General features: G+C 46.3%; 46 non-coding genes across 46 annotated transcripts; all 46 read right to left on the bottom strand.

Annotated features, from left to right (window-relative positions):
• Window positions 1-46: 46 nt before the first annotated feature.
• Window positions 47-118, bottom strand: TRNAG-UCC (transfer RNA glycine (anticodon UCC)). Its single transcript has one exon. It is a non-coding gene; the product is annotated as a tRNA-Gly (tRNA).
• Window positions 119-452: 334 nt separating this feature from the next.
• Window positions 453-524, bottom strand: TRNAG-UCC (transfer RNA glycine (anticodon UCC)). Its single transcript has one exon. It is a non-coding gene; the product is annotated as a tRNA-Gly (tRNA).
• A 334-nt stretch (window positions 525-858) lies between these two features.
• On the bottom strand, window positions 859-930 carry TRNAG-UCC (transfer RNA glycine (anticodon UCC)). The gene has a single exon. It is a non-coding gene; the product is annotated as a tRNA-Gly (tRNA).
• A 334-nt stretch (window positions 931-1,264) lies between these two features.
• On the bottom strand, window positions 1,265-1,336 carry TRNAG-UCC (transfer RNA glycine (anticodon UCC)). The gene has a single exon. It is a non-coding gene; the product is annotated as a tRNA-Gly (tRNA).
• A 334-nt stretch (window positions 1,337-1,670) lies between these two features.
• Window positions 1,671-1,742, bottom strand: TRNAG-UCC (transfer RNA glycine (anticodon UCC)). Its single transcript has one exon. It is a non-coding gene; the product is annotated as a tRNA-Gly (tRNA).
• Window positions 1,743-2,076: 334 nt separating this feature from the next.
• Window positions 2,077-2,148, bottom strand: TRNAG-UCC (transfer RNA glycine (anticodon UCC)). The gene has a single exon. It is a non-coding gene; the product is annotated as a tRNA-Gly (tRNA).
• Window positions 2,149-2,482: 334 nt separating this feature from the next.
• Window positions 2,483-2,554, bottom strand: TRNAG-UCC (transfer RNA glycine (anticodon UCC)). Its single transcript has one exon. It is a non-coding gene; the product is annotated as a tRNA-Gly (tRNA).
• A 334-nt stretch (window positions 2,555-2,888) lies between these two features.
• TRNAG-UCC (transfer RNA glycine (anticodon UCC)) lies at window positions 2,889-2,960 on the bottom strand. The gene has a single exon. It is a non-coding gene; the product is annotated as a tRNA-Gly (tRNA).
• Window positions 2,961-3,294: 334 nt separating this feature from the next.
• TRNAG-UCC (transfer RNA glycine (anticodon UCC)) lies at window positions 3,295-3,366 on the bottom strand. The gene has a single exon. It is a non-coding gene; the product is annotated as a tRNA-Gly (tRNA).
• A 334-nt stretch (window positions 3,367-3,700) lies between these two features.
• Window positions 3,701-3,772, bottom strand: TRNAG-UCC (transfer RNA glycine (anticodon UCC)). Its single transcript has one exon. It is a non-coding gene; the product is annotated as a tRNA-Gly (tRNA).
• A 334-nt stretch (window positions 3,773-4,106) lies between these two features.
• TRNAG-UCC (transfer RNA glycine (anticodon UCC)) lies at window positions 4,107-4,178 on the bottom strand. Its single transcript has one exon. It is a non-coding gene; the product is annotated as a tRNA-Gly (tRNA).
• Window positions 4,179-4,512: 334 nt separating this feature from the next.
• On the bottom strand, window positions 4,513-4,584 carry TRNAG-UCC (transfer RNA glycine (anticodon UCC)). The gene has a single exon. It is a non-coding gene; the product is annotated as a tRNA-Gly (tRNA).
• Window positions 4,585-4,918: 334 nt separating this feature from the next.
• Window positions 4,919-4,990, bottom strand: TRNAG-UCC (transfer RNA glycine (anticodon UCC)). The gene has a single exon. It is a non-coding gene; the product is annotated as a tRNA-Gly (tRNA).
• Window positions 4,991-5,328: 338 nt separating this feature from the next.
• On the bottom strand, window positions 5,329-5,400 carry TRNAG-UCC (transfer RNA glycine (anticodon UCC)). The gene has a single exon. It is a non-coding gene; the product is annotated as a tRNA-Gly (tRNA).
• A 334-nt stretch (window positions 5,401-5,734) lies between these two features.
• On the bottom strand, window positions 5,735-5,806 carry TRNAG-UCC (transfer RNA glycine (anticodon UCC)). Its single transcript has one exon. It is a non-coding gene; the product is annotated as a tRNA-Gly (tRNA).
• A 334-nt stretch (window positions 5,807-6,140) lies between these two features.
• Window positions 6,141-6,212, bottom strand: TRNAG-UCC (transfer RNA glycine (anticodon UCC)). Its single transcript has one exon. It is a non-coding gene; the product is annotated as a tRNA-Gly (tRNA).
• A 335-nt stretch (window positions 6,213-6,547) lies between these two features.
• Window positions 6,548-6,619, bottom strand: TRNAG-UCC (transfer RNA glycine (anticodon UCC)). The gene has a single exon. It is a non-coding gene; the product is annotated as a tRNA-Gly (tRNA).
• Window positions 6,620-6,953: 334 nt separating this feature from the next.
• TRNAG-UCC (transfer RNA glycine (anticodon UCC)) lies at window positions 6,954-7,025 on the bottom strand. The gene has a single exon. It is a non-coding gene; the product is annotated as a tRNA-Gly (tRNA).
• Window positions 7,026-7,359: 334 nt separating this feature from the next.
• TRNAG-UCC (transfer RNA glycine (anticodon UCC)) lies at window positions 7,360-7,431 on the bottom strand. Its single transcript has one exon. It is a non-coding gene; the product is annotated as a tRNA-Gly (tRNA).
• Window positions 7,432-7,765: 334 nt separating this feature from the next.
• On the bottom strand, window positions 7,766-7,837 carry TRNAG-UCC (transfer RNA glycine (anticodon UCC)). The gene has a single exon. It is a non-coding gene; the product is annotated as a tRNA-Gly (tRNA).
• Window positions 7,838-8,171: 334 nt separating this feature from the next.
• TRNAG-UCC (transfer RNA glycine (anticodon UCC)) lies at window positions 8,172-8,243 on the bottom strand. Its single transcript has one exon. It is a non-coding gene; the product is annotated as a tRNA-Gly (tRNA).
• A 334-nt stretch (window positions 8,244-8,577) lies between these two features.
• Window positions 8,578-8,649, bottom strand: TRNAG-UCC (transfer RNA glycine (anticodon UCC)). The gene has a single exon. It is a non-coding gene; the product is annotated as a tRNA-Gly (tRNA).
• A 335-nt stretch (window positions 8,650-8,984) lies between these two features.
• TRNAG-UCC (transfer RNA glycine (anticodon UCC)) lies at window positions 8,985-9,056 on the bottom strand. Its single transcript has one exon. It is a non-coding gene; the product is annotated as a tRNA-Gly (tRNA).
• Window positions 9,057-9,390: 334 nt separating this feature from the next.
• Window positions 9,391-9,462, bottom strand: TRNAG-UCC (transfer RNA glycine (anticodon UCC)). The gene has a single exon. It is a non-coding gene; the product is annotated as a tRNA-Gly (tRNA).
• Window positions 9,463-9,797: 335 nt separating this feature from the next.
• Window positions 9,798-9,869, bottom strand: TRNAG-UCC (transfer RNA glycine (anticodon UCC)). Its single transcript has one exon. It is a non-coding gene; the product is annotated as a tRNA-Gly (tRNA).
• A 334-nt stretch (window positions 9,870-10,203) lies between these two features.
• Window positions 10,204-10,275, bottom strand: TRNAG-UCC (transfer RNA glycine (anticodon UCC)). Its single transcript has one exon. It is a non-coding gene; the product is annotated as a tRNA-Gly (tRNA).
• Window positions 10,276-10,610: 335 nt separating this feature from the next.
• TRNAG-UCC (transfer RNA glycine (anticodon UCC)) lies at window positions 10,611-10,682 on the bottom strand. The gene has a single exon. It is a non-coding gene; the product is annotated as a tRNA-Gly (tRNA).
• A 334-nt stretch (window positions 10,683-11,016) lies between these two features.
• TRNAG-UCC (transfer RNA glycine (anticodon UCC)) lies at window positions 11,017-11,088 on the bottom strand. The gene has a single exon. It is a non-coding gene; the product is annotated as a tRNA-Gly (tRNA).
• Window positions 11,089-11,423: 335 nt separating this feature from the next.
• Window positions 11,424-11,495, bottom strand: TRNAG-UCC (transfer RNA glycine (anticodon UCC)). Its single transcript has one exon. It is a non-coding gene; the product is annotated as a tRNA-Gly (tRNA).
• Window positions 11,496-11,829: 334 nt separating this feature from the next.
• TRNAG-UCC (transfer RNA glycine (anticodon UCC)) lies at window positions 11,830-11,901 on the bottom strand. The gene has a single exon. It is a non-coding gene; the product is annotated as a tRNA-Gly (tRNA).
• A 334-nt stretch (window positions 11,902-12,235) lies between these two features.
• On the bottom strand, window positions 12,236-12,307 carry TRNAG-UCC (transfer RNA glycine (anticodon UCC)). The gene has a single exon. It is a non-coding gene; the product is annotated as a tRNA-Gly (tRNA).
• Window positions 12,308-12,641: 334 nt separating this feature from the next.
• TRNAG-UCC (transfer RNA glycine (anticodon UCC)) lies at window positions 12,642-12,713 on the bottom strand. Its single transcript has one exon. It is a non-coding gene; the product is annotated as a tRNA-Gly (tRNA).
• Window positions 12,714-13,447: 734 nt separating this feature from the next.
• Window positions 13,448-13,519, bottom strand: TRNAG-UCC (transfer RNA glycine (anticodon UCC)). The gene has a single exon. It is a non-coding gene; the product is annotated as a tRNA-Gly (tRNA).
• Window positions 13,520-13,853: 334 nt separating this feature from the next.
• TRNAG-UCC (transfer RNA glycine (anticodon UCC)) lies at window positions 13,854-13,925 on the bottom strand. Its single transcript has one exon. It is a non-coding gene; the product is annotated as a tRNA-Gly (tRNA).
• A 334-nt stretch (window positions 13,926-14,259) lies between these two features.
• Window positions 14,260-14,331, bottom strand: TRNAG-UCC (transfer RNA glycine (anticodon UCC)). The gene has a single exon. It is a non-coding gene; the product is annotated as a tRNA-Gly (tRNA).
• Window positions 14,332-14,665: 334 nt separating this feature from the next.
• Window positions 14,666-14,737, bottom strand: TRNAG-UCC (transfer RNA glycine (anticodon UCC)). The gene has a single exon. It is a non-coding gene; the product is annotated as a tRNA-Gly (tRNA).
• Window positions 14,738-15,360: 623 nt separating this feature from the next.
• Window positions 15,361-15,432, bottom strand: TRNAG-UCC (transfer RNA glycine (anticodon UCC)). The gene has a single exon. It is a non-coding gene; the product is annotated as a tRNA-Gly (tRNA).
• A 740-nt stretch (window positions 15,433-16,172) lies between these two features.
• TRNAG-UCC (transfer RNA glycine (anticodon UCC)) lies at window positions 16,173-16,244 on the bottom strand. The gene has a single exon. It is a non-coding gene; the product is annotated as a tRNA-Gly (tRNA).
• A 740-nt stretch (window positions 16,245-16,984) lies between these two features.
• On the bottom strand, window positions 16,985-17,056 carry TRNAG-UCC (transfer RNA glycine (anticodon UCC)). The gene has a single exon. It is a non-coding gene; the product is annotated as a tRNA-Gly (tRNA).
• Window positions 17,057-17,390: 334 nt separating this feature from the next.
• On the bottom strand, window positions 17,391-17,462 carry TRNAG-UCC (transfer RNA glycine (anticodon UCC)). Its single transcript has one exon. It is a non-coding gene; the product is annotated as a tRNA-Gly (tRNA).
• Window positions 17,463-18,196: 734 nt separating this feature from the next.
• TRNAG-UCC (transfer RNA glycine (anticodon UCC)) lies at window positions 18,197-18,268 on the bottom strand. Its single transcript has one exon. It is a non-coding gene; the product is annotated as a tRNA-Gly (tRNA).
• Window positions 18,269-18,602: 334 nt separating this feature from the next.
• Window positions 18,603-18,674, bottom strand: TRNAG-UCC (transfer RNA glycine (anticodon UCC)). Its single transcript has one exon. It is a non-coding gene; the product is annotated as a tRNA-Gly (tRNA).
• A 334-nt stretch (window positions 18,675-19,008) lies between these two features.
• Window positions 19,009-19,080, bottom strand: TRNAG-UCC (transfer RNA glycine (anticodon UCC)). The gene has a single exon. It is a non-coding gene; the product is annotated as a tRNA-Gly (tRNA).
• Window positions 19,081-19,415: 335 nt separating this feature from the next.
• Window positions 19,416-19,487, bottom strand: TRNAG-UCC (transfer RNA glycine (anticodon UCC)). The gene has a single exon. It is a non-coding gene; the product is annotated as a tRNA-Gly (tRNA).
• A 334-nt stretch (window positions 19,488-19,821) lies between these two features.
• TRNAG-UCC (transfer RNA glycine (anticodon UCC)) lies at window positions 19,822-19,893 on the bottom strand. Its single transcript has one exon. It is a non-coding gene; the product is annotated as a tRNA-Gly (tRNA).
• A 334-nt stretch (window positions 19,894-20,227) lies between these two features.
• On the bottom strand, window positions 20,228-20,299 carry TRNAG-UCC (transfer RNA glycine (anticodon UCC)). Its single transcript has one exon. It is a non-coding gene; the product is annotated as a tRNA-Gly (tRNA).
• Window positions 20,300-22,152: the final 1,853 nt, after the last annotated feature.

The following is a 22,152-nucleotide window of genomic DNA, read 5'->3' as shown; positions in this document are numbered from 1 at the left end:
TCATGAAAGCGCAAGCACAGGAGATAGGTGAGAAAAACTCAAAGGATGCGTTGGCCGGGAATCGAACCCGGGTCAACTGCTTGGAAGGCAGCTATGCTCACCACTATACCACCAACGCTTGACACTAAAAGGACTATTTTTCTTTTTCTCGCTCACTAATTTTCCTAGTGAAATCAAAGCAAAGCTGACTCTGTCAGCTGCAATTGATGTTCCAAATGGCTGACACTGTTAGCTCATGTGTCTTCCTGACCTAAGAGCTACCTGACAGTGTCTGCAGTTTAGAATGTGAATTGCAGCTGACAGGTTCTCCTCAACAGTCCATCATCTGTCAAGAAGGCAGTCACTTTTACTTAGTTGCCCACGGGGTCGAAACCAGCTTGGGCCCACTCATTCTTCTCACTTTTCATCATGAAAGCGCAAGCACAGGAGATAGGTGAGAAAAACTCAAAGGATGCGTTGGCCGGGAATCGAACCCGGGTCAACTGCTTGGAAGGCAGCTATGCTCACCACTATACCACCAACGCTTGACACTAAAAGGACTATTTTTCTTTTTCTCGCTCACTAATTTTCCTAGTGAAATCAAAGCAAAGCTGACTCTGTCAGCTGCAATTGATGTTCCAAATGGCTGACACTGTTAGCTCATGTGTCTTCCTGACCTAAGAGCTACCTGACAGTGTCTGCAGTTTAGAATGTGAATTGCAGCTGACAGGTTCTCCTCAACAGTCCATCATCTGTCAAGAAGGCAGTCACTTTTACTTAGTTGCCCACGGGGTCGAAACCAGCTTGGGCCCACTCATTCTTCTCACTTTTCATCATGAAAGCGCAAGCACAGGAGATAGGTGAGAAAAACTCAAAGGATGCGTTGGCCGGGAATCGAACCCGGGTCAACTGCTTGGAAGGCAGCTATGCTCACCACTATACCACCAACGCTTGACACTAAAAGGACTATTTTTCTTTTTCTCGCTCACTAATTTTCCTAGTGAAATCAAAGCAAAGCTGACTCTGTCAGCTGCAATTGATGTTCCAAATGGCTGACACTGTTAGCTCATGTGTCTTCCTGACCTAAGAGCTACCTGACAGTGTCTGCAGTTTAGAATGTGAATTGCAGCTGACAGGTTCTCCTCAACAGTCCATCATCTGTCAAGAAGGCAGTCACTTTTACTTAGTTGCCCACGGGGTCGAAACCAGCTTGGGCCCACTCATTCTTCTCACTTTTCATCATGAAAGCGCAAGCACAGGAGATAGGTGAGAAAAACTCAAAGGATGCGTTGGCCGGGAATCGAACCCGGGTCAACTGCTTGGAAGGCAGCTATGCTCACCACTATACCACCAACGCTTGACACTAAAAGGACTATTTTTCTTTTTCTCGCTCACTAATTTTCCTAGTGAAATCAAAGCAAAGCTGACTCTGTCAGCTGCAATTGATGTTCCAAATGGCTGACACTGTTAGCTCATGTGTCTTCCTGACCTAAGAGCTACCTGACAGTGTCTGCAGTTTAGAATGTGAATTGCAGCTGACAGGTTCTCCTCAACAGTCCATCATCTGTCAAGAAGGCAGTCACTTTTACTTAGTTGCCCACGGGGTCGAAACCAGCTTGGGCCCACTCATTCTTCTCACTTTTCATCATGAAAGCGCAAGCACAGGAGATAGGTGAGAAAAACTCAAAGGATGCGTTGGCCGGGAATCGAACCCGGGTCAACTGCTTGGAAGGCAGCTATGCTCACCACTATACCACCAACGCTTGACACTAAAAGGACTATTTTTCTTTTTCTCGCTCACTAATTTTCCTAGTGAAATCAAAGCAAAGCTGACTCTGTCAGCTGCAATTGATGTTCCAAATGGCTGACACTGTTAGCTCATGTGTCTTCCTGACCTAAGAGCTACCTGACAGTGTCTGCAGTTTAGAATGTGAATTGCAGCTGACAGGTTCTCCTCAACAGTCCATCATCTGTCAAGAAGGCAGTCACTTTTACTTAGTTGCCCACGGGGTCGAAACCAGCTTGGGCCCACTCATTCTTCTCACTTTTCATCATGAAAGCGCAAGCACAGGAGATAGGTGAGAAAAACTCAAAGGATGCGTTGGCCGGGAATCGAACCCGGGTCAACTGCTTGGAAGGCAGCTATGCTCACCACTATACCACCAACGCTTGACACTAAAAGGACTATTTTTCTTTTTCTCGCTCACTAATTTTCCTAGTGAAATCAAAGCAAAGCTGACTCTGTCAGCTGCAATTGATGTTCCAAATGGCTGACACTGTTAGCTCATGTGTCTTCCTGACCTAAGAGCTACCTGACAGTGTCTGCAGTTTAGAATGTGAATTGCAGCTGACAGGTTCTCCTCAACAGTCCATCATCTGTCAAGAAGGCAGTCACTTTTACTTAGTTGCCCACGGGGTCGAAACCAGCTTGGGCCCACTCATTCTTCTCACTTTTCATCATGAAAGCGCAAGCACAGGAGATAGGTGAGAAAAACTCAAAGGATGCGTTGGCCGGGAATCGAACCCGGGTCAACTGCTTGGAAGGCAGCTATGCTCACCACTATACCACCAACGCTTGACACTAAAAGGACTATTTTTCTTTTTCTCGCTCACTAATTTTCCTAGTGAAATCAAAGCAAAGCTGACTCTGTCAGCTGCAATTGATGTTCCAAATGGCTGACACTGTTAGCTCATGTGTCTTCCTGACCTAAGAGCTACCTGACAGTGTCTGCAGTTTAGAATGTGAATTGCAGCTGACAGGTTCTCCTCAACAGTCCATCATCTGTCAAGAAGGCAGTCACTTTTACTTAGTTGCCCACGGGGTCGAAACCAGCTTGGGCCCACTCATTCTTCTCACTTTTCATCATGAAAGCGCAAGCACAGGAGATAGGTGAGAAAAACTCAAAGGATGCGTTGGCCGGGAATCGAACCCGGGTCAACTGCTTGGAAGGCAGCTATGCTCACCACTATACCACCAACGCTTGACACTAAAAGGACTATTTTTCTTTTTCTCGCTCACTAATTTTCCTAGTGAAATCAAAGCAAAGCTGACTCTGTCAGCTGCAATTGATGTTCCAAATGGCTGACACTGTTAGCTCATGTGTCTTCCTGACCTAAGAGCTACCTGACAGTGTCTGCAGTTTAGAATGTGAATTGCAGCTGACAGGTTCTCCTCAACAGTCCATCATCTGTCAAGAAGGCAGTCACTTTTACTTAGTTGCCCACGGGGTCGAAACCAGCTTGGGCCCACTCATTCTTCTCACTTTTCATCATGAAAGCGCAAGCACAGGAGATAGGTGAGAAAAACTCAAAGGATGCGTTGGCCGGGAATCGAACCCGGGTCAACTGCTTGGAAGGCAGCTATGCTCACCACTATACCACCAACGCTTGACACTAAAAGGACTATTTTTCTTTTTCTCGCTCACTAATTTTCCTAGTGAAATCAAAGCAAAGCTGACTCTGTCAGCTGCAATTGATGTTCCAAATGGCTGACACTGTTAGCTCATGTGTCTTCCTGACCTAAGAGCTACCTGACAGTGTCTGCAGTTTAGAATGTGAATTGCAGCTGACAGGTTCTCCTCAACAGTCCATCATCTGTCAAGAAGGCAGTCACTTTTACTTAGTTGCCCACGGGGTCGAAACCAGCTTGGGCCCACTCATTCTTCTCACTTTTCATCATGAAAGCGCAAGCACAGGAGATAGGTGAGAAAAACTCAAAGGATGCGTTGGCCGGGAATCGAACCCGGGTCAACTGCTTGGAAGGCAGCTATGCTCACCACTATACCACCAACGCTTGACACTAAAAGGACTATTTTTCTTTTTCTCGCTCACTAATTTTCCTAGTGAAATCAAAGCAAAGCTGACTCTGTCAGCTGCAATTGATGTTCCAAATGGCTGACACTGTTAGCTCATGTGTCTTCCTGACCTAAGAGCTACCTGACAGTGTCTGCAGTTTAGAATGTGAATTGCAGCTGACAGGTTCTCCTCAACAGTCCATCATCTGTCAAGAAGGCAGTCACTTTTACTTAGTTGCCCACGGGGTCGAAACCAGCTTGGGCCCACTCATTCTTCTCACTTTTCATCATGAAAGCGCAAGCACAGGAGATAGGTGAGAAAAACTCAAAGGATGCGTTGGCCGGGAATCGAACCCGGGTCAACTGCTTGGAAGGCAGCTATGCTCACCACTATACCACCAACGCTTGACACTAAAAGGACTATTTTTCTTTTTCTCGCTCACTAATTTTCCTAGTGAAATCAAAGCAAAGCTGACTCTGTCAGCTGCAATTGATGTTCCAAATGGCTGACACTGTTAGCTCATGTGTCTTCCTGACCTAAGAGCTACCTGACAGTGTCTGCAGTTTAGAATGTGAATTGCAGCTGACAGGTTCTCCTCAACAGTCCATCATCTGTCAAGAAGGCAGTCACTTTTACTTAGTTGCCCACGGGGTCGAAACCAGCTTGGGCCCACTCATTCTTCTCACTTTTCATCATGAAAGCGCAAGCACAGGAGATAGGTGAGAAAAACTCAAAGGATGCGTTGGCCGGGAATCGAACCCGGGTCAACTGCTTGGAAGGCAGCTATGCTCACCACTATACCACCAACGCTTGACACTAAAAGGACTATTTTTCTTTTTCTCGCTCACTAATTTTCCTAGTGAAATCAAAGCAAAGCTGACTCTGTCAGCTGCAATTGATGTTCCAAATGGCTGACACTGTTAGCTCATGTGTCTTCCTGACCTAAGAGCTACCTGACAGTGTCTGCAGTTTAGAATGTGAATTGCAGCTGACAGGTTCTCCTCAACAGTCCATCATCTGTCAAGAAGGCAGTCACTTTTACTTAGTTGCCCACGGGGTCGAAACCAGCTTGGGCCCACTCATTCTTCTCACTTTTCATCATGAAAGCGCAAGCACAGGAGATAGGTGAGAAAAACTCAAAGGATGCGTTGGCCGGGAATCGAACCCGGGTCAACTGCTTGGAAGGCAGCTATGCTCACCACTATACCACCAACGCTTGACACTAAACGGGCTGACTATTTTTCTTTTTCTCGCTCACTAATTTTCCTAGTGAAATCAAAGCAAAGCTGACTCTGTCAGCTGCAATTGATGTTCCAAATGGCTGACACTGTTAGCTCATGTGTCTTCCTGACCTAAGAGCTACCTGACAGTGTCTGCAGTTTAGAATGTGAATTGCAGCTGACAGGTTCTCCTCAACAGTCCATCATCTGTCAAGAAGGCAGTCACTTTTACTTAGTTGCCCACGGGGTCGAAACCAGCTTGGGCCCACTCATTCTTCTCACTTTTCATCATGAAAGCGCAAGCACAGGAGATAGGTGAGAAAAACTCAAAGGATGCGTTGGCCGGGAATCGAACCCGGGTCAACTGCTTGGAAGGCAGCTATGCTCACCACTATACCACCAACGCTTGACACTAAAAGGACTATTTTTCTTTTTCTCGCTCACTAATTTTCCTAGTGAAATCAAAGCAAAGCTGACTCTGTCAGCTGCAATTGATGTTCCAAATGGCTGACACTGTTAGCTCATGTGTCTTCCTGACCTAAGAGCTACCTGACAGTGTCTGCAGTTTAGAATGTGAATTGCAGCTGACAGGTTCTCCTCAACAGTCCATCATCTGTCAAGAAGGCAGTCACTTTTACTTAGTTGCCCACGGGGTCGAAACCAGCTTGGGCCCACTCATTCTTCTCACTTTTCATCATGAAAGCGCAAGCACAGGAGATAGGTGAGAAAAACTCAAAGGATGCGTTGGCCGGGAATCGAACCCGGGTCAACTGCTTGGAAGGCAGCTATGCTCACCACTATACCACCAACGCTTGACACTAAAAGGACTATTTTTCTTTTTCTCGCTCACTAATTTTCCTAGTGAAATCAAAGCAAAGCTGACTCTGTCAGCTGCAATTGATGTTCCAAATGGCTGACACTGTTAGCTCATGTGTCTTCCTGACCTAAGAGCTACCTGACAGTGTCTGCAGTTTAGAATGTGAATTGCAGCTGACAGGTTCTCCTCAACAGTCCATCATCTGTCAAGAAGGCAGTCACTTTTACTTAGTTGCCCACGGGGTCGAAACCAGCTTGGGCCCACTCATTCTTCTCACTTTTCATCATGAAAGCGCAAGCACAGGAGATAGGTGAGAAAAACTCAAAGGATGCGTTGGCCGGGAATCGAACCCGGGTCAACTGCTTGGAAGGCAGCTATGCTCACCACTATACCACCAACGCTTGACACTAAAAGGACTATTTTTCTTTTTCTCGCTCACTAATTTTCCTAGTGAAATCAAAGCAAAGCTGACTCTGTCAGCTGCAATTGATGTTCCAAATGGCTGACACTGTTAGCTCATGTGTCTTCCTGACCTAAGAGCTACCTGACAGTGTCTGCAGTTTAGAATGTGAATTGCAGCTGACAGGTTCTCCTCAACAGTCCATCATCTGTCAAGAAGGCAGTCACTTTTACTTAGTTGCCCACGGGGTCGAAACCATGCTTGGGCCCACTCATTCTTCTCACTTTTCATCATGAAAGCGCAAGCACAGGAGATAGGTGAGAAAAACTCAAAGGATGCGTTGGCCGGGAATCGAACCCGGGTCAACTGCTTGGAAGGCAGCTATGCTCACCACTATACCACCAACGCTTGACACTAAAAGGACTATTTTTCTTTTTCTCGCTCACTAATTTTCCTAGTGAAATCAAAGCAAAGCTGACTCTGTCAGCTGCAATTGATGTTCCAAATGGCTGACACTGTTAGCTCATGTGTCTTCCTGACCTAAGAGCTACCTGACAGTGTCTGCAGTTTAGAATGTGAATTGCAGCTGACAGGTTCTCCTCAACAGTCCATCATCTGTCAAGAAGGCAGTCACTTTTACTTAGTTGCCCACGGGGTCGAAACCAGCTTGGGCCCACTCATTCTTCTCACTTTTCATCATGAAAGCGCAAGCACAGGAGATAGGTGAGAAAAACTCAAAGGATGCGTTGGCCGGGAATCGAACCCGGGTCAACTGCTTGGAAGGCAGCTATGCTCACCACTATACCACCAACGCTTGACACTAAAAGGACTATTTTTCTTTTTCTCGCTCACTAATTTTCCTAGTGAAATCAAAGCAAAGCTGACTCTGTCAGCTGCAATTGATGTTCCAAATGGCTGACACTGTTAGCTCATGTGTCTTCCTGACCTAAGAGCTACCTGACAGTGTCTGCAGTTTAGAATGTGAATTGCAGCTGACAGGTTCTCCTCAACAGTCCATCATCTGTCAAGAAGGCAGTCACTTTTACTTAGTTGCCCACGGGGTCGAAACCAGCTTGGGCCCACTCATTCTTCTCACTTTTCATCATGAAAGCGCAAGCACAGGAGATAGGTGAGAAAAACTCAAAGGATGCGTTGGCCGGGAATCGAACCCGGGTCAACTGCTTGGAAGGCAGCTATGCTCACCACTATACCACCAACGCTTGACACTAAAAGGACTATTTTTCTTTTTCTCGCTCACTAATTTTCCTAGTGAAATCAAAGCAAAGCTGACTCTGTCAGCTGCAATTGATGTTCCAAATGGCTGACACTGTTAGCTCATGTGTCTTCCTGACCTAAGAGCTACCTGACAGTGTCTGCAGTTTAGAATGTGAATTGCAGCTGACAGGTTCTCCTCAACAGTCCATCATCTGTCAAGAAGGCAGTCACTTTTACTTAGTTGCCCACGGGGTCGAAACCAGCTTGGGCCCACTCATTCTTCTCACTTTTCATCATGAAAGCGCAAGCACAGGAGATAGGTGAGAAAAACTCAAAGGATGCGTTGGCCGGGAATCGAACCCGGGTCAACTGCTTGGAAGGCAGCTATGCTCACCACTATACCACCAACGCTTGACACTAAAAGGACTATTTTTCTTTTTCTCGCTCACTAATTTTCCTAGTGAAATCAAAGCAAAGCTGACTCTGTCAGCTGCAATTGATGTTCCAAATGGCTGACACTGTTAGCTCATGTGTCTTCCTGACCTAAGAGCTACCTGACAGTGTCTGCAGTTTAGAATGTGAATTGCAGCTGACAGGTTCTCCTCAACAGTCCATCATCTGTCAAGAAGGCAGTCACTTTTACTTAGTTGCCCACGGGGTCGAAACCAGCTTGGGCCCACTCATTCTTCTCACTTTTCATCATGAAAGCGCAAGCACAGGAGATAGGTGAGAAAAACTCAAAGGATGCGTTGGCCGGGAATCGAACCCGGGTCAACTGCTTGGAAGGCAGCTATGCTCACCACTATACCACCAACGCTTGACACTAAAAGGACTATTTTTCTTTTTCTCGCTCACTAATTTTCCTAGTGAAATCAAAGCAAAGCTGACTCTGTCAGCTGCAATTGATGTTCCAAATGGCTGACACTGTTAGCTCATGTGTCTTCCTGACCTAAGAGCTACCTGACAGTGTCTGCAGTTTAGAATGTGAATTGCAGCTGACAGGTTCTCCTCAACAGTCCATCATCTGTCAAGAAGGCAGTCACTTTTACTTAGTTGCCCACGGGGTCGAAACCAGCTTGGGCCCACTCATTCTTCTCACTTTTCATCATGAAAGCGCAAGCACAGGAGATAGGTGAGAAAAACTCAAAGGATGCGTTGGCCGGGAATCGAACCCGGGTCAACTGCTTGGAAGGCAGCTATGCTCACCACTATACCACCAACGCTTGACACTAAAAGGACTATTTTTCTTTTTCTCGCTCACTAATTTTCCTAGTGAAATCAAAGCAAAGCTGACTCTGTCAGCTGCAATTGATGTTCCAAATGGCTGACACTGTTAGCTCATGTGTCTTCCTGACCTAAGAGCTACCTGACAGTGTCTGCAGTTTAGAATGTGAATTGCAGCTGACAGGTTCTCCTCAACAGTCCATCATCTGTCAAGAAGGCAGTCACTTTTACTTAGTTGCCCACGGGGTCGAAACCATGCTTGGGCCCACTCATTCTTCTCACTTTTCATCATGAAAGCGCAAGCACAGGAGATAGGTGAGAAAAACTCAAAGGATGCGTTGGCCGGGAATCGAACCCGGGTCAACTGCTTGGAAGGCAGCTATGCTCACCACTATACCACCAACGCTTGACACTAAAAGGACTATTTTTCTTTTTCTCGCTCACTAATTTTCCTAGTGAAATCAAAGCAAAGCTGACTCTGTCAGCTGCAATTGATGTTCCAAATGGCTGACACTGTTAGCTCATGTGTCTTCCTGACCTAAGAGCTACCTGACAGTGTCTGCAGTTTAGAATGTGAATTGCAGCTGACAGGTTCTCCTCAACAGTCCATCATCTGTCAAGAAGGCAGTCACTTTTACTTAGTTGCCCACGGGGTCGAAACCTGCTTGGGCCCACTCATTCTTCTCACTTTTCATCATGAAAGCGCAAGCACAGGAGATAGGTGAGAAAAACTCAAAGGATGCGTTGGCCGGGAATCGAACCCGGGTCAACTGCTTGGAAGGCAGCTATGCTCACCACTATACCACCAACGCTTGACACTAAAAGGACTATTTTTCTTTTTCTCGCTCACTAATTTTCCTAGTGAAATCAAAGCAAAGCTGACTCTGTCAGCTGCAATTGATGTTCCAAATGGCTGACACTGTTAGCTCATGTGTCTTCCTGACCTAAGAGCTACCTGACAGTGTCTGCAGTTTAGAATGTGAATTGCAGCTGACAGGTTCTCCTCAACAGTCCATCATCTGTCAAGAAGGCAGTCACTTTTACTTAGTTGCCCACGGGGTCGAAACCATGCTTGGGCCCACTCATTCTTCTCACTTTTCATCATGAAAGCGCAAGCACAGGAGATAGGTGAGAAAAACTCAAAGGATGCGTTGGCCGGGAATCGAACCCGGGTCAACTGCTTGGAAGGCAGCTATGCTCACCACTATACCACCAACGCTTGACACTAAAAGGACTATTTTTCTTTTTCTCGCTCACTAATTTTCCTAGTGAAATCAAAGCAAAGCTGACTCTGTCAGCTGCAATTGATGTTCCAAATGGCTGACACTGTTAGCTCATGTGTCTTCCTGACCTAAGAGCTACCTGACAGTGTCTGCAGTTTAGAATGTGAATTGCAGCTGACAGGTTCTCCTCAACAGTCCATCATCTGTCAAGAAGGCAGTCACTTTTACTTAGTTGCCCACGGGGTCGAAACCAGCTTGGGCCCACTCATTCTTCTCACTTTTCATCATGAAAGCGCAAGCACAGGAGATAGGTGAGAAAAACTCAAAGGATGCGTTGGCCGGGAATCGAACCCGGGTCAACTGCTTGGAAGGCAGCTATGCTCACCACTATACCACCAACGCTTGACACTAAAAGGACTATTTTTCTTTTTCTCGCTCACTAATTTTCCTAGTGAAATCAAAGCAAAGCTGACTCTGTCAGCTGCAATTGATGTTCCAAATGGCTGACACTGTTAGCTCATGTGTCTTCCTGACCTAAGAGCTACCTGACAGTGTCTGCAGTTTAGAATGTGAATTGCAGCTGACAGGTTCTCCTCAACAGTCCATCATCTGTCAAGAAGGCAGTCACTTTTACTTAGTTGCCCACGGGGTCGAAACCATGCTTGGGCCCACTCATTCTTCTCACTTTTCATCATGAAAGCGCAAGCACAGGAGATAGGTGAGAAAAACTCAAAGGATGCGTTGGCCGGGAATCGAACCCGGGTCAACTGCTTGGAAGGCAGCTATGCTCACCACTATACCACCAACGCTTGACACTAAAAGGACTATTTTTCTTTTTCTCGCTCACTAATTTTCCTAGTGAAATCAAAGCAAAGCTGACTCTGTCAGCTGCAATTGATGTTCCAAATGGCTGACACTGTTAGCTCATGTGTCTTCCTGACCTAAGAGCTACCTGACAGTGTCTGCAGTTTAGAATGTGAATTGCAGCTGACAGGTTCTCCTCAACAGTCCATCATCTGTCAAGAAGGCAGTCACTTTTACTTAGTTGCCCACGGGGTCGAAACCTGCTTGGGCCCACTCATTCTTCTCACTTTTCATCATGAAAGCGCAAGCACAGGAGATAGGTGAGAAAAACTCAAAGGATGCGTTGGCCGGGAATCGAACCCGGGTCAACTGCTTGGAAGGCAGCTATGCTCACCACTATACCACCAACGCTTGACACTAAAAGGACTATTTTTCTTTTTCTCGCTCACTAATTTTCCTAGTGAAATCAAAGCAAAGCTGACTCTGTCAGCTGCAATTGATGTTCCAAATGGCTGACACTGTTAGCTCATGTGTCTTCCTGACCTAAGAGCTACCTGACAGTGTCTGCAGTTTAGAATGTGAATTGCAGCTGACAGGTTCTCCTCAACAGTCCATCATCTGTCAAGAAGGCAGTCACTTTTACTTAGTTGCCCACGGGGTCGAAACCATGCTTGGGCCCACTCATTCTTCTCACTTTTCATCATGAAAGCGCAAGCACAGGAGATAGGTGAGAAAAACTCAAAGGATGCGTTGGCCGGGAATCGAACCCGGGTCAACTGCTTGGAAGGCAGCTATGCTCACCACTATACCACCAACGCTTGACACTAAAAGGACTATTTTTCTTTTTCTCGCTCACTAATTTTCCTAGTGAAATCAAAGCAAAGCTGACTCTGTCAGCTGCAATTGATGTTCCAAATGGCTGACACTGTTAGCTCATGTGTCTTCCTGACCTAAGAGCTACCTGACAGTGTCTGCAGTTTAGAATGTGAATTGCAGCTGACAGGTTCTCCTCAACAGTCCATCATCTGTCAAGAAGGCAGTCACTTTTACTTAGTTGCCCACGGGGTCGAAACCTGCTTGGGCCCACTCATTCTTCTCACTTTTCATCATGAAAGCGCAAGCACAGGAGATAGGTGAGAAAAACTCAAAGGATGCGTTGGCCGGGAATCGAACCCGGGTCAACTGCTTGGAAGGCAGCTATGCTCACCACTATACCACCAACGCTTGACACTAAAAGGACTATTTTTCTTTTTCTCGCTCACTAATTTTCCTAGTGAAATCAAAGCAAAGCTGACTCTGTCAGCTGCAATTGATGTTCCAAATGGCTGACACTGTTAGCTCATGTGTCTTCCTGACCTAAGAGCTACCTGACAGTGTCTGCAGTTTAGAATGTGAATTGCAGCTGACAGGTTCTCCTCAACAGTCCATCATCTGTCAAGAAGGCAGTCACTTTTACTTAGTTGCCCACGGGGTCGAAACCTGCTTGGGCCCACTCATTCTTCTCACTTTTCATCATGAAAGCGCAAGCACAGGAGATAGGTGAGAAAAACTCAAAGGATGCGTTGGCCGGGAATCGAACCCGGGTCAACTGCTTGGAAGGCAGCTATGCTCACCACTATACCACCAACGCTTGACACTAAAAGGACTATTTTTCTTTTTCTCGCTCACTAATTTTCCTAGTGAAATCAAAGCAAAGCTGACTCTGTCAGCTGCAATTGATGTTCCAAATGGCTGACACTGTTAGCTCATGTGTCTTCCTGACCTAAGAGCTACCTGACAGTGTCTGCAGTTTAGAATGTGAATTGCAGCTGACAGGTTCTCCTCAACAGTCCATCATCTGTCAAGAAGGCAGTCACTTTTACTTAGTTGCCCACGGGGTCGAAACCTGCTTGGGCCCACTCATTCTTCTCACTTTTCATCATGAAAGCGCAAGCACAGGAGATAGGTGAGAAAAACTCAAAGGATGCGTTGGCCGGGAATCGAACCCGGGTCAACTGCTTGGAAGGCAGCTATGCTCACCACTATACCACCAACGCTTGACACTAAAAGGACTATTTTTCTTTTTCTCGCTCACTAATTTTCCTAGTGAAATCAAAGCAAAGCTGACTCTGTCAGCTGCAATTGATGTTCCAAATGGCTGACACTGTTAGCTCATGTGTCTTCCTGACCTAAGAGCTACCTGACAGTGTCTGCAGTTTAGAATGTGAATTGCAGCTGACAGGTTCTCCTCAACAGTCCATCATCTGTCAAGAAGGCAGTCACTTTTACTTAGTTGCCCACGGGGTCGAAACCTGCTTGGGCCCACTCATTCTTCTCACTTTTCATCATGAAAGCGCAAGCACAGGAGATAGGTGAGAAAAACTGAAAGGATGCGTTGGCCGGGAATCGAACCCGGGTCAACTGCTTGGAAGGCAGCTATGCTCACCACTATACCACCAACACTTGACACTAAAAGGACTATTTTTCTTGCTCACTAATTTTCCTAGTGAAATCAAAGCAAAGCTGACTCTGTCAGCTGCAATTGATGTTCCAAATGGCTGACACTGTTAGCTCATGTGTCTTCCTGACCTAAGAGCTACCTGACAGTGTCTGCAGTTTAGAATGTGAATTGCAGCTGACAGGTTCTCCTCAACAGTCCATCATCTGTCAAGAAGGCAGTCACTTTTACTTAGTTGCCCACGGGGTCGAAACCAGCTTGGGCCCACTCATTCTTCTCACTTTTCATCATGAAAGCGCAAGCACAGGAGATAGGTGAGAAAAACTCAAAGGATGCGTTGGCCGGGAATCGAACCCGGGTCAACTGCTTGGAAGGCAGCTATGCTCACCACTATACCACCAACGCTTGACACTAAAAGGACTATTTTTCTTTTTCTCGCTCACTAATTTTCCTAGTGAAATCAAAGCAAAGCTGACTCTGTCAGCTGCAATTGATGTTCCAAATGGCTGACACTGTTAGCTCATGTGTCTTCCTGACCTAAGAGCTACCTGACAGTGTCTGCAGTTTAGAATGTGAATTGCAGCTGACAGGTTCTCCTCAACAGTCCATCATCTGTCAAGAAGGCAGTCACTTTTACTTAGTTGCCCACGGGGTCGAAACCTGCTTGGGCCCACTCATTCTTCTCACTTTTCATCATGAAAGCGCAAGCACAGGAGATAGGTGAGAAAAACTCAAAGGATGCGTTGGCCGGGAATCGAACCCGGGTCAACTGCTTGGAAGGCAGCTATGCTCACCACTATACCACCAACGCTTGACACTAAAAGGACTATTTTTCTTTTTCTCGCTCACTAATTTTCCTAGTGAAATCAAAGCAAAGCTGACTCTGTCAGCTGCAATTGATGTTCCAAATGGCTGACACTGTTAGCTCATGTGTCTTCCTGACCTAAGAGCTACCTGACAGTGTCTGCAGTTTAGAATGTGAATTGCAGCTGACAGGTTCTCCTCAACAGTCCATCATCTGTCAAGAAGGCAGTCACTTTTACTTAGTTGCCCACGGGGTCGAAACCAGCTTGGGCCCACTCATTCTTCTCACTTTTCATCATGAAAGCGCAAGCACAGGAGATAGGTGAGAAAAACTCAAAGGATGCGTTGGCCGGGAATCGAACCCGGGTCAACTGCTTGGAAGGCAGCTATGCTCACCACTATACCACCAACGCTTGACACTAAAAGGACTATTTTTCTTTTTCTCGCTCACTAATTTTCCTAGTGAAATCAAAGCAAAGCTGACTCTGTCAGCTGCAATTGATGTTCCAAATGGCTGACACTGTTAGCTCATGTGTCTTCCTGACCTAAGAGCTACCTGACAGTGTCTGCAGTTTAGAATGTGAATTGCAGCTGACAGGTTGTCCTCAACAGTCCATCATCTGTCAAGAAGGCAGTCACTTTTACTTAGTTGCCCACGGGGTCGAAACCTGCTTGGGCCCACTCATTCTTCTCACTTTTCATCATGAAAGCGCAAGCACAGGAGATAGGTGAGAAAAACTCAAAGGATGCGTTGGCCGGGAATCGAACCCGGGTCAACTGCTTGGAAGGCAGCTATGCTCACCACTATACCACCAACGCTTGACACTAAAAGGACTATTTTTCTTTTTCTCGCTCACTAATTTTCCTAGTGAAATCAAAGCAAAGCTGACTCTGTCAGCTGCAATTGATGTTCCAAATGGCTAACACTGTTAGCTCATGTGTCTTCCTGACCTAAGAGCTACCTGACAGTGTCTGCAGTTTAGAATGTGAATTGCAGCTGACAGGTTCTCCTCAACAGTCCATCATCTGTCAAGAAGGCAGTCACTTTTACTTAGTTGCCCACGGGGTCGAAACCTGCTTGGGCCCACTCATTCTTCTCACTTTTCATCATGAAAGCGCAAGCACAGGAGATAGGTGAGAAAAACTCAAAGGATGCGTTGGCCGGGAATCGAACCCGGGTCAACTGCTTGGAAGGCAGCTATGCTCACCACTATACCACCAACACTTGACACTAAAAGGACTAAGAGCTACCTGACAGTGTCTGCAGTTTAGAATGTGAATTGCAGCTGACAGGTTCTCCTCAACAGTCCATCATCTGTCAAGAAGGCAGTCACTTTTACTTAGTTGCCCACGGGGTCGAAACCAGCTTGGGCCCACTCATTCTTCTCACTTTTCATCATGAAAGCGCAAGCACAGGAGATAGGTGAGAAAAACTCAAAGGATGCGTTGGCCGGGAATCGAACCCGGGTCAACTGCTTGGAAGGCAGCTATGCTCACCACTATACCACCAACGCTTGACACTAAAAGGACTATTTTTCTTTTTCTCGCTCACTAATTTTCCTAGTGAAATCAAAGCAAAGCTGACTCTGTCAGCTGCAATTGATGTTCCAAATGGCTGACACTGTTAGCTCATGTGTCTTCCTGACCTAAGAGCTACCTGACAGTGTCTGCAGTTTAGAATGTGAATTGCAGCTGACAGGTTCTCCTCAACAGTCCATCATCTGTCAAGAAGGCAGTCACTTTTACTTAGTTGCCCACGGGGTCGAAACCTGCTTGGGCCCACTCATTCTTCTCACTTTTCATCATGAAAGCGCAAGCACAGGAGATAGGTGAGAAAAACTCAAAGGATGCGTTGGCCAGTAATCAAACCCGGGTCAACTGCTTGGAAGGCAGCTATGCTCACCACTATACCACCAACGCTTGACACTAAAAGGACTATTTTTCTTTTTCTCGCTCACTAATTTTCCTAGTGAAATCAAAGCAAAGCTGACTCTGTCAGCTGCAATTGATGTTCCAAATGGCTGACACTGTTAGCTCATGTGTCTTCCTGACCTAAGAGCTACCTGACAGTGTCTGCAGTTTAGAATGTGAATTGCAGCTGACAGGTTCTCCTCAACAGTCCATCATCTGTCAAGAAGGCAGTCACTTTTACTTAGTTGCCCACGGGGTCGAAACCTGCTTGGGCCCACTCATTCTTCTCACTTTTCATCATGAAAGCGCAAGCACAGGAGATAGGTGAGAAAAACTCAAAGGATGCGTTGGCCGGGAATCGAACCCGGGTCAACTGCTTGGAAGGCAGCTATGCTCACCACTATACCACCAACGCTTGACACTAAAAGGACTATTTTTCTTTTTCTCGCTCACTAATTTTCCTAGTGAAATCAAAGCAAAGCTGACTCTGTCAGCTGCAATTGATGTTCCAAATGGCTGACACTGTTAGCTCATGTGTCTTCCTGACCTAAGAGCTACCTGACAGTGTCTGCAGTTTAGAATGTGAATTGCAGCTGACAGGTTCTCCTCAACAGTCCATCATCTGTCAAGAAGGCAGTCACTTTTACTTAGTTGCCCACGGGGTCGAAACCTGCTTGGGCCCACTCATTCTTCTCACTTTTCATCATGAAAGCGCAAGCACAGGAGATAGGTGAGAAAAACTCAAAGGATGCGTTGGCCGGGAATCGAACCCGGGTCAACTGCTTGGAAGGCAGCTATGCTCACCACTATACCACCTACGCTTGACACTAAAAGGACTATTTTTCTTTTTCTCGCTCACTAATTTTCCTAGTGAAATCAAAGCAAAGCTGACTCTGTCAGCTGCAATTGATGTTCCAAATGGCTGACACTGTTAGCTCATGTGTCTTCCTGACCTAAGAGCTACCTGACAGTGTCTGCAGTTTAGAATGTGAATTGCAGCTGACAGGTTCTCCTCAACAGTCCATCATCTGTCAAGAAGGCAGTCACTTTTACTTAGTTGCCCACGGGGTCGAAACCTGCTTGGGCCCACTCATTCTTCTCACTTTTCATCATGAAAGCGCAAGCACAGGAGATAGGTGAGAAAAACTCAAAGGATGCGTTGGCCGGGAATCGAACCCGGGTCAACTGCTTGGAAGGCAGCTATGCTCACCACTATACCACCAACGCTTGACACTAAAAGGACTATTTTTCTTTTTCTCGCTCACTAATTTTCCTAGTGAAATCAAAGCAAAGCTGACTCTGTCAGCTGCAATTGATGTTCCAAATGGCTGACACTGTTAGCTCATGTGTCTTCCTGACCTAAGAGCTACCTGACAGTGTCTGCAGTTTAGAATGTGAATTGCAGCTGACAGGTTCTCCTCAACAGTCCATCATCTGTCAAGAAGGCAGTCACTTTTACTTAGTTGCCCACGGGGTCGAAACCTGCTTGGGCCCACTCATTCTTCTCACTTTTCATCATGAAAGCGCAAGCACAGGAGATAGGTGAGAAAAACTCAAAGGATGCGTTGGCCGGGAATCGAACCCGGGTCAACTGCTTGGAAGGCAGCTATGCTCACCACTATACCACCAACGCTTGACACTAAAAGGACTATTTTTCTTTTTCTCGCTCACTAATTTTCCTAGTGAAATCAAAGCAAAGCTGACTCTGTCAGCTGCAATTGATGTTCCAAATGGCTGACACTGTTAGCTCATGTGTCTTCCTGACCTAAGAGCTACCTGACAGTGTCTGCAGTTTAGAATGTGAATTGCAGCTGACAGGTTCTCCTCAACAGTCCATCATCTGTCAAGAAGGCAGTCACTTTTACTTAGTTGCCCACGGGGTCGAAACCTGCTTGGGCCCACTCATTCTTCTCACTTTTCATCATGAAAGCGCAAGCACAGGAGATAGGTGAGAAAAACTCAAAGGATGCGTTGGCCGGGAATCGAACCCGGGTCAACTGCTTGGAAGGCAGCTATGCTCACCACTATACCACCAACACTTGACACTAAAAGGACTATTTTTCTTGCTCACTAATTTTCCTAGTGAAATCAAAGCAAAGCTGACTCTGTCAGCTGCAATTGATGTTCCAAATGGCTGACACTGTTAGCTCATGTGTCTTCCTGACCTAAGAGCTACCTGACAGTGTCTGCAGTTTAGAATGTGAATTGCAGCTGACAGGTTCTCCTCAACAGTCCATCATCTGTCAAGAAGGCAGTCACTTTTACTTAGTTGCCCACGGGGTCGAAACCTGCTTGGGCCCACTCATTCTTCTCACTTTTCATCATGAAAGCGCAAGCACAGGAGATAGGTGAGAAAAACTCAAAGGATGCGTTGGCCGGGAATCGAACCCGGGTCAACTGCTTGGAAGGCAGCTATGCTCACCACTATACCACCAACGCTTGACACTAAAAGGACTATTTTTCTTTTTCTCGCTCACTAATTTTCCTAGTGAAATCAAAGCAAAGCTGACTCTGTCAGCTGCAATTGATGTTCCAAATGGCTGACACTGTTAGCTCATGTGTCTTCCTGACCTAAGAGCTACCTGACAGTGTCTGCAGTTTAGAATGTGAATTGCAGCTGACAGGTTCTCCTCAACAGTCCATCATCTGTCAAGAAGGCAGTCACTTTTACTTAGTTGCCCACGGGGTCGAAACCTGCTTGGGCCCACTCATTCTTCTCACTTTTCATCATGAAAGCGCAAGCACAGGAGATAGGTGAGAAAAACTCAAAGGATGCGTTGGCCGGGAATCGAACCCGGGTCAACTGCTTGGAAGGCAGCTATGCTCACCACTATACCACCAACGCTTGACACTAAAAGGACTATTTTTCTTTTTCTCGCTCACTAATTTTCCTAGTGAAATCAAAGCAAAGCTGACTCTGTCAGCTGCAATTGATGTTCCAAATGGCTGACACTGTTAGCTCATGTGTCTTCCTGACCTAAGAGCTACCTGACAGTGTCTGCAGTTTAGAATGTGAATTGCAGCTGACAGGTTCTCCTCAACAGTCCATCATCTGTCAAGAAGGCAGTCACTTTTACTTAGTTGCCCACGGGGTCGAAACCTGCTTGGGCCCACTCATTCTTCTCACTTTTCATCATGAAAGCGCAAGCACAGGAGATAGGTGAGAAAAACTCAAAGGATGCGTTGGCCGGGAATCGAACCCGGGTCAACTGCTTGGAAGGCAGCTATGCTCACCACTATACCACCAACGCTTGACACTAAAAGGACTATTTTTCTTTTTCTCAGCTCACTAATTTTCCTAGTGAAATCAAAGCAAAGCTGACTCTGTCAGCTGCAATTGATGTTCCAAATGGCTGACACTGTTAGCTCATGTGTCTTCCTGACCTAAGAGCTACCTGACAGTGTCTGCAGTTTAGAATGTGAATTGCAGCTGACAGGTTGTCCTCAACAGTCCATCATCTGTCAAGAAGGCAGTCACTTTTACTTAGTTGCCCACGGGGTCGAAACCTGCTTGGGCCCACTCATTCTTCTCACTTTTCATCATGAAAGCGCAAGCACAGGAGATAGGTGAGAAAAACTCAAAGGATGCGTTGGCCGGGAATCGAACCCGGGTCAACTGCTTGGAAGGCAGCTATGCTCACCACTATACCACCAACGCTTGACACTAAAAGGACTATTTTTCTTTTTCTCGCTCACTAATTTTCCTAGTGAAATCAAAGCAAAGCTGACTCTGTCAGCTGCAATTGATGTTCCAAATGGCTGACACTGTTAGCTCATGTGTCTTCCTGACCTAAGAGCTACCTGACAGTGTCTGCAGTTTAGAATGTGAATTGCAGCTGACAGGTTCTCCTCAACAGTCCATCATCTGTCAAGAAGGCAGTCACTTTTACTTAGTTGCCCACGGGGTCGAAACCAGCTTGGTCCCACTCATTCTTCTCACTTTTCATCATGAAAGCGCAAGCACAGGAGATAGGTGAGAAAAACTCAAAGGATGCGTTGGCCGGGAATCGAACCCGGGTCAACTGCTTGGAAGGCAGCTATGCTCACCACTATACCACCAACGCTTGACACTAAAAGGACTATTTTTCTTTTTCTCGCTCACTAATTTTCCTAGTGAAATCAAAGCAAAGCTGACTCTGTCAGCTGCAATTGATGTTCCAAATGGCTGACACTGTTAGCTCATGTGTCTTCCTGACCTAAGAGCTACCTGACAGTGTCTGCAGTTTAGAATGTGAATTGCAGCTGACAGGTTCTCCTCAACAGTCCATCATCTGTCAAGAAGGCAGTCACTTTTACTTAGTTGCCCACGGGGTCGAAACCAGCTTGGTCCCACTCATTCTTCTCACTTTTCATCATGAAAGCGCAAGCACAGGAGATAGGTGAGAAAAACTCAAAGAATGCGTTGGCCGGGAATCGAACCCGGGTCAACTGCTTGGAAGGCAGCTATGCTCACCACTATACCACCAACGCTTGACACTAAAAGGACTATTTTTCTTTTTCTCGCTCACTAATTTTCCTAGTGAAATCAAAGCAAAGCTGACTCTGTCAGCTGCAATTGATGTTCCAAATAGCTGACACTGTTAGCTCATGTGTCTTCCTGACCTAAGAGCTACCTGACAGTGTCTGCAGTTTTGAATGTGAATTGCAGCTGACAGGTTCTCCTCAACAGTCCATCAACTGTCAAGAAGGCAGTCACTTTTACTTAGTTGCCCACGGGGTCGAAACCAGCTTGGTCCCACTCATTCTTCTCACTTTACATCATGAAAGCGCAAGCACAGGAGATAGGTGAGAAAAACTCAAAGGATGCGTTGGCCGGGAATCGAACCCGGGTCAACTGCTTGGAAGGCAGCTATGCTCACCACTATACCACCAACGCTTGACACTAAAAGGACTATTGCAGCTGACAGGTTCTCCTCAGGTTCTCCTCAACAGTCCATCATCTGTCAAGAAGGCAGTCACTTTTACTTAGTTGCCCACGGGGTCGAAACCTGCTTGGGCCCACTCATTCTTCTCACTTTTCATCATGAAAGCGCAAGCACAGGAGATAGGTGAGAAAAACTCAAAGGATGCGTTGGCCGGGAATCGAACCCGGGTCAACTGCTTGGAAGGCAGCTATGCTCACCACTATACCACCAACGCTTGACACTAAAAGGACTATTTTTCTTTTTCTCGCTCACTAATTTTCCTAGTGAAATCAAAGCAAAGCTGACTCTGTCAGCTGCAATTGATGTTCCAAATGGCTGACACTGTTAGCTCATGTGTCTTCCTGACCTAAGAGCTACCTGACAGTGTCTGCAGTTTAGAATGTGAATTGCAGCTGACAGGTTCTCCTCAACAGTCCATCATCTGTCAAGAAGGCAGTCACTTTTACTTAGTTGCCCACGGGGTCGAAACCTGCTTGGGCCCACTCATTCTTCTCACTTTTCATCATGAAAGCGCAAGCACAGGAGATAGGTGAGAAAAACTCAAAGGATGCGTTGGCCGGGAATCGAACCCGAGTCAACTGCTTGGAAGGCAGCTATGCTCACCACTATACCACCAACGCTTGACACTAAAAGGACTATTTTTCTTTTTCTCGCTCACTAATTTTCCTAGTGAAATCAAAGCAAAGCTGACTCTGTCAGCTGCAATTGATGTTCCAAATGGCTGACACTGTTAGCTCATGTGTCTTCCTGACCTAAGAGCTACCTGACAGTGTCTGCAGTTTAGAATGTGAATTGCAGCTGACAGGTTCTCCTCAACAGTCCATCATCTGTCAAGAAGGCAGTCACTTTTACTTAGTTGCCCACGGGGTCGAAACCTGCTTGGGCCCACTCATTCTTCTCACTTTTCATCATGAAAGCGCAAGCACAGGAGATAGGTGAGAAAAACTCAAAGGATGCGTTGGCCGGGAATCGAACCCGAGTCAACTGCTTGGAAGGCAGCTATGCTCACCACTATACCACCAACGCTTGACACTAAAAGGACTATTTTTCTTTTTCTCGCTCACTAATTTTCCTAGTGAAATCAAAGCAAAGCTGACTCTGTCAGCTGCAATTGATGTTCCAAATGGCTGACACTGTTAGCTCATGTGTCTTCCTGACCTAAGAGCTACCTGACAGTGTCTGCAGTTTAGAATGTGAATTGCAGCTGACAGGTTCTCCTCAACAGTCCATCATCTGTCAAGAAGGCAGTCACTTTTACTTAGTTGCCCACGGGGTCGAAACCTGCTTGGGCCCACTCATTCTTCTCACTTTTCATCATGAAAGCGCAAGCACAGGAGATAGGTGAGAAAAACTCAAAGGATGCGTTGGCCGGGAATCGAACCCGGGTCAACTGCTTGG

The sequence above is a fragment of the Dendropsophus ebraccatus genome, chromosome 6 (assembly GCF_027789765.1).
Source record: "Dendropsophus ebraccatus isolate aDenEbr1 chromosome 6, aDenEbr1.pat, whole genome shotgun sequence".
Lineage (NCBI taxonomy): Eukaryota > Metazoa > Chordata > Amphibia > Anura > Hylidae > Dendropsophus > Dendropsophus ebraccatus.
Note: the sequence above shows the minus strand (reverse complement) of the source record. Positions and strands in the feature narration are given on the sequence as shown.